This window comes from Patagioenas fasciata, chromosome 1 (assembly GCF_037038585.1).
Source record: "Patagioenas fasciata isolate bPatFas1 chromosome 1, bPatFas1.hap1, whole genome shotgun sequence".
NCBI classification, from domain to species: domain Eukaryota; kingdom Metazoa; phylum Chordata; class Aves; order Columbiformes; family Columbidae; genus Patagioenas; species Patagioenas fasciata.
The window spans coordinates 127,392,950-127,400,031 of NC_092520.1; the positions used below are offsets into that span (position 1 = coordinate 127,392,950).

Here is a 7,082-nt window from a genome sequence, read left to right on the forward strand (position 1 = left end):
CAGAAAATAATTAGGGAGAGGTACATGTACCTGTTGGTAAGTTGGGTAGGAAATGGGAAAAGCATGAGAACAGAAGAAATAAGGATATTTTCAGCTTACCACACTTCACAGATACTCTCTATCTGGGGGAACTTTTCAGGAAAAATATAGATTTCTTGGCATTTTTTTATACAACTACACACAAAAGAAGGAAACTGTCTACTGTTGAAGAGGCTGAGGTAAAGTTCTCATTTCATTCTGGTACCTGTTTTTAGGGAAGTTAGAAAGAAAACTCCTGAGTCTGTGAGAAAACACTGAGATTCACAGATCTCTGGTGGGCTTTGTGCCTTAAATCTTTAATCTTTTTTCAAAAGCAAAAATGTACTGAAAAGTGTAATTTTACTATCACGGTGAAGTTATGCCAATTTAAAACAGTTGAGGTTTTGCTCCACAGTAGTTTTTATTATTTAACAACAGAACAAATGATGTATTGCGCCAGGGTACGTTTCAGTTCACTGTCTTTGTCCAAATCACAGCTAGACACTTTCTTCCACTCAGCATTTGAGTGAAGAAACCCTTTTGGTTCTTCGTATAACCCTACTGGGCTTCAGGAACAGGAGCGCAGAAAGAGAAAGCAGAGAGCATCTTCCATTCCTGCTCCAACACAGATGTTACCTGAGCGGCCTCTGGCAGCAAGGAGACGCAGTTGCACCAGAAACCAGCCACAGCCTCTGCAGACCCAGGTTCAGGTGTATGAGTCGGCCTATTTGTGTCCAGGGAATAGCTGGCATGTTTCTAGCTGGCATAGAAGTGACAAAGAGCTCAGGCACTGAGTACTGAGCATTACACCAAAACCATCAGAGATTATGATGCTCAGAGATAATAATATTATTATTGTTAATAGTAATAATAGTAGTAATAATAAAACAGCATTGCCTTCTGCCTGTGGAGTGTGTGTACCTCCAAGTAGTGCAGCCAGTACAGCCAAAGGAGCTAAGGATATGTCAGGCTGGACCAAGAAGGAGCAGCAAAGGCTCTCATGCTGCTTGCAAAGGTCTCCGAGGCCTTTCCTTCTCTGTGGCAGCTTTGGCATACACATCTGTGTCTATGTAAGGGAGGGAGCTATTGGTTTTGTCTTCAGAGTTTCATTTTGAAAGTGACAAAATTTTCTATTTGTTAAAGTATTTTCTTTTCTATTCTGTTCTATTCTATTCTATTCTATTCTATTCTATTCTATTCTATTCTATTCTATTCTATTCTATTCTATTCTATTCCTATTTTGTTTCAAATTGTCTATTTGCTGACTGCCATGTCAAAGCTGTGAGGCAGGTCAGAGAAGGAACTTCATAAATAGCCCACACGGTGCAATTTTATGTTTGTGAAGACATCTGTTCTTTTTCACTGTTGTCATTCTCATAATTGAAAGGCAAAGCCAAAAGTCTAACAGACTGGATAATATTACAATTTCCAGATTAATTTCATTTTTATAATTTTTATGGCTTTGCACCTTATTGTTTGGCAGTTACTGGGAACATATCAACTTTCTCTCAATTCTGAAAGCTGATTATCTCCTTCCCTCTTTAAGATAAGCAAAACCAATTGCATTTTCTTGGATAACCCAGCCATGTGGTTTAGTCTTCCTGTAAGGCACTCCTGGCTTTTGCACAAGTGACCAAATGCTAGATCTTCATCACAAGCATAATGTACTCAGTAAAGTTTATTATTTTACGTCTGTCATCTTTTGCATCAGTAAGAGAGTTAAGGAGGGAAAGAATAGCAAAGAACAGGGCCTGCTCCTCTCTCATGTAGTCTTCTGCACCCACCTGGAGAAAAGGATGTTAGGATGCTGTTTAAAGCAAGTTTTTGTCCTCAAGCATCCATGTAAAGAAAGCTCATGCAGATCTTTTTCCTTGGCATGCCAGAGCTATACCTGCTCAGAACAGATGCCAAATTTACAGCTAAGTTTTATCCTTCCTTCCAAGCAGCACCAGCATAGCCAAAAGATCACCATTTGGAGGTGATTCCTCCAGAGGCAGCAGCCAAGTGACCTGGTTGGTGGCACCTCATCTGACCTCCAGCTGCTCCTGGGACTGCAGGTGTGTCCCTGGGAGTGTGACTGCTGTGGTCTCCCAATCACCCTGGTGCATGAGAGCTGGTGAGCATGGGCTAGTAAAGCCTAGAGTGCAGCCTTGCACGGTGCTCTGGAAGGATGGTGGCTTTTCCCTGGTCCTGAGTCATGGTCTCCCACAGCATCCACAGCACTGAAATGCCTGGAGTCAACACAGAGGTGTGCATGGATACAGGATGGAGAAAGGATTCCAAGTTGTCCCTGAGCATTTGTGCTCAGATTTTGGTCTCTGTCGCTCTGGAAGAGGTTTGGAGACCATGTGTCACATGGCTGAGCATGTAGCACACCTCTGGGTGGGTGAAAGACCCAGAAACAAGGGGAAGCTTTGGGACCATACATTATGCTGCTTGGAGAAGCTTTGGCAGCCTGTACTTTCTCTTTTAACAATATGAATTAGTAGTTGTTATTAGCATAAAATCACCAGTTAAAACACTCTCAGCTCATTTTTTAACAGTGGGGCTAATTGCCCTTAAGTGCCTGAGCTCCAGCAAAACGAAATGGTACCTTTGTGCAGAAACCCCCAGTGTTTCCCTGGTACATCCATAACGACCTTTAAAATAAGCCGTTACAATTCTGACATGGTACCAGCCTGACACCTTGGGCTGGGATTTAATTTTGAGTTATGGTAGCGTTAGGAAAACATATGATGTGGCCGTTTGTTTGCAGAAAGAAGGGGGAAAAAATCATAAAACCCTCTTTTTTTATGAGCTGTCGCTTGATTCGTTCCTGGAGCCCCAAGTAGCAAGCGTCTAAATCAATGCACACAGCTGTTCTTGCTTCTCGCAGCCCAGCAGGTGTACTACCCAATGCGCCTGCCATCTCCCCCCACTCACATAACAAATAATAACGTCTTACACACACCAGCTATCCATCACAGTTATGGCTGGCCCCGGTGAGGCCGGTGTTCTCAGGGTAGCATGGAGAACTTTTTTTTTTTTTCTCCCTGTGCCTTTTTACTGTAGAAATACCCTGCCCGTGGATTATTAGTCACACTTTCTGGAGTCTTTTAATTGAATAACCTTTGGCTTTTGGGGCAAAGGGAAAAAAAAAAAAAAAAAAAAAAAAAGAACACCCAAAAAAAGACAAAACCGAAAAAAAAAAATGTAAACGCCACACACCACAGTGTTTATTTGTGTTAAAAAACAATAGGCATATTGTGACTGGCGAAATCAATTAGTCTTCCTCTGCAGTAAGGGCCCACATCTGGTGTGATTTAAGTTAATGTAAGGGAAGGGCCACAGAGGCCCGAAGACCCTGAGTTCTCATTTCAACAGGTGACAAAGAAAGCATAAAAGGCTAATATATACTACAAGTGCAGAGGCAATGCTATAAATACTGGAAGGTTTACTTAGGAGGTAAAACAATGCTAACGAATAATGCAAAAATAAATACCTTCCTGAGACAGGCTGTCACCTGGCATGAGTGAAGACAGAAGGAGATGAGGAAGGGGATTGGGATGGCTTGAGAGGCACGAGGCACTGGGCAGCATGGAGGAGCGGGATTTGCTGTTTGGCTTTGGGTGCCTTCCTTCGATGAGGAAGGAAGATACGAGCAGTTTGTTCAGCTCCTGCATTATTTCCCTTGGTTGTGGTCTAATGGCAGTTGCAAGAGCCTGGCTTCTCCTAGACCTTCCCCTGTTCCCTCCATCTGACCTTAATATCCCGATCTCCTTCTTTTGCCTTTCCATTACTGAAACATATCAAAGCCATTCAGCTTTCCCTCGAATTTGATTGCAGTTGTCCTGTAAATTCAACAGGTCTTGGGAAGGGACTAACACGCTCAAGAGGACAAATACTGCAATTACAAAACCTTTTTACCTTCTCTACTGACTGAAAGGTGTTCCTTAAACACTATGTGTGGATTTTCAGATACATGTTTCTGCAAAGTTCATATGAGGCCAGAACATTCAGACTGATGGTTTAGGTGCTTCTATATGATGTATTTTTGTAATGCATGCACCATTAGCTGGTGTCACTGTCTGTGCATCCTGAGGTCCTGCTGCCAGCCACCCTGGTAATCCTGGCACAGGTGGAAACTGAGACTTTGAACAGGGGAGCCACCCCCAGGTGACAGTCCTGGAGAGGCACCAGGGTGGTTGCACATAAAGATGGAACAGGTTACAGATCCACTTGAGGAGTATCGAATGCCTCAAGCTTGCCTGGCAAGAGAAGAAGGTAGAGTGTTTCTGGAGCCATCCCTGACGCCAAGCACCACCCACCTCTTTCCACCACTGCTGCATCTGCACAATGTACAACAGCACAACAGATCAACTGGATCAGATGTACGAGGCGAGATTGGCTTTCAACAAAAAGATGCTATTTCTGTAACTATTGGTCTTGAGTTTTTGATATCCTGTTATTAACAACCACCTAGGAGAGGGAAATATGTATATTGTATCATTCCTCAGTATAAACCCTATTGGAAAAACAGATCCTCGGTCTGAATTACTGTTGCTTTGTGGTGAGGATGTGTTTTGGTTCACTACTTCCAGTGCCTTGACCAAGTGGAAAATTTGATGATTTCATTTTAGTTTCTTCACACCAGTGACAAAGCCTACAGCCACTGCCTCCATTGCCCTCCTTACAGAGACTATAGGCAGTTACTGGGACTTGAGATGTTATTATGACAATAATAAAGGTTTTTGCAGTGTGTTGTGAGTCTTTTTTTTTTTTTTTTCTTTTTCAAATCAGTTTCCAACAGCTGGTTGCCAGTTGCCCTCTGACACAGACACATAAAAGGGAAGTAGTGAGTCCTGTACCAGCAGGGATCTCTGGAAGAAATGCAGCCCTCATAAATCAAGCCAGCACTGTTACATAGCTTTAGTACAATGAAGTGCACATGTGCAAAGGTGACTGAAGAGGGACCCCACTCACTGGCTGGGAGCAAATAGGCCTAGCTCTCAGAGAAGCAGTTCTCCTGCCACCATGGCAAGTGGTGGGGAGGAACTGAGGCATGCTTCTTCTGAGATCCTTAATGAGAAGCAGGCAAGACTTTGGATGGGGCAATAGTCTTCATTGCAGCACTCTGAGGGGCAGGTTCTTAGGTAGTTTCCAGTCTTTTGCCAGTTAACAAGCCCACAGCGTAGAGTTCATACTCTCCCCATAGAAGATCAGATCACTTCCTGACACACTTTCATGGTAAGGTGGAAAACATCTTTCATAGAACCATAGAACCATTTGGTTGGAAAAGATCTTGAAGAACATTGAGTCTAACTGTTAACATTGTCAAGTCCATGTCTAAACCACGTCCCTAAGAACCTCATCTACATGTCTTTTAAACACCTCCAGGGTTGGTGACTCGACCACTCCCCTGGGCAGCCTGTTCCAATACCTGACAACCCTTTCCATGAAGAAATTTTTCCTAATATACAATATAAACTTCCCTTCGTGCAACTTGAGGCCATTTCCTCTTGTGCTATCATTTCCTACTTGGGAGAAGAGATCAATACCCTCCATACTACAACCTCCTTTCAGGTAGTTGTAGAGAGCGATAGGGTCTCCCCTCAGCCTCTTTTTCTCCAGGCTAAACAGCCCCAGTTCCCTCTGCTTCTCCTCAAGGACTTGTTCTCTAGACCCTTCACCAGCTTTGTTGCTCTTCTCTGAACTCTCTCCAGCACCTCAATGTCTTTCTTGTAGTGAAACTAAACATGGGATTAGAGGTGCAGACTCACAAGCGCTGAATACAGGGGGATGATCACTTCCCTGGTCCTGCTGACCACACTATTTCTGATACAACCCAGGATGCTGTTGGCCTTTTTGGTCACCTGGGCACGCTGCTGGCTCATCTGATGGCTCATATCCATCAGCCCACTCCACTTTAATGCCTGCCTCATCTGCAGAAGGTTTCCCAGCACCACAACCTTCACCATGGAGTTCCATCACATTGCGCAGTTCAAACTGAGGCTTCTTCAGCATCTTAACCTTGTGGACATAAACATTGTAGAGAGGGTAAATGGACTGAGATGCCTTCTCTATGCCTTTAACAATGCTGTCTGAGATCAGCTTATTGACAACTTTCGTCAGGTCACTAGTTTAGACCTCTTGGGTCGTGATTTCCATCATCCTCTTGTGAATCTGTAGAACCTGCTGATGCTGGGAACATGAGGTCTTGTGGATTTGGTTACTACACTTCTTCGTAAAACCCATGAAGAAGAGGTGCAGTAGGTAACCATTGGTAGTTTAAACATCTACATGGGCTTCGATCATTATCTGCCATTTTTTGACCATGGAGCACATTTTATCCCAGGTGAGGTGCATTCCATGGAAGTTGGTCAGAAAATATTTGCCCCGAACTTCCTCAGTTATCAGTTTAAATTCATTCATCATTCTGAAGATCAGTCAGACTCCCTTCAAATACACAACCCTTCAGTCTATCAGAGGCAACCTTAGTTCTTTGACTCCTGGTGACACGTCTTCCCAGTGTTTCAGATATTAAACATTTCTGGTGCTTTGACATCATACCTGTCCTTTTTGGAGAAAAGATCAACTGCTTTTTTTTCTTGGCACCTTTCTTGCCACCCTTCATGAGGCACTTGTTCTTGTCAGCTGCCATGGTTCCACCCTACCAAGAAAAAAAATGGATGTTCCTCCCAGCTTAAATTCAAGTTGCAATCACTGGATTTCATTTCCTTTGCTGGATTAATCTTCTCCCAGATATACACTGTTTGAAGGCCTTGAGTGATTAATTTGTCCCTGTCAGGGAGAGGGGTAGGGTTTAGCAGGGGGGCTCTCAAGTGTACAGAATAAACTCTTACATGGTCAAGTCAATTAACAAGGGTGGCACGAAAGAATTTGTAAGTACATCGTTATAGTGACCTTGATTTGGTACATATGCTTATGGTTTCACACAGACAACAGTTGCGTATCAATAGCATTCAAGTAAAAATGTGTAATTTTTTTTTATCACAAAAGGTATTTCTTCTAATATTGTTGTGGATTGACCCCACATGAGTACCCCAACAGCCTCTTGTTGATTC

The 7,082-nt window shown here is 43.2% G+C and overlaps 1 pseudogene; it reads right to left on the minus strand.

Annotated features, from left to right (window-relative positions):
• Positions 1 to 5,826: 5,826 nt before the first annotated feature.
• Positions 5,827 to 6,658, minus strand: LOC136104311 (small ribosomal subunit protein eS1-like; annotated as a pseudogene).
• Between the last annotated feature and the right edge of the window lie 424 nt (positions 6,659 to 7,082).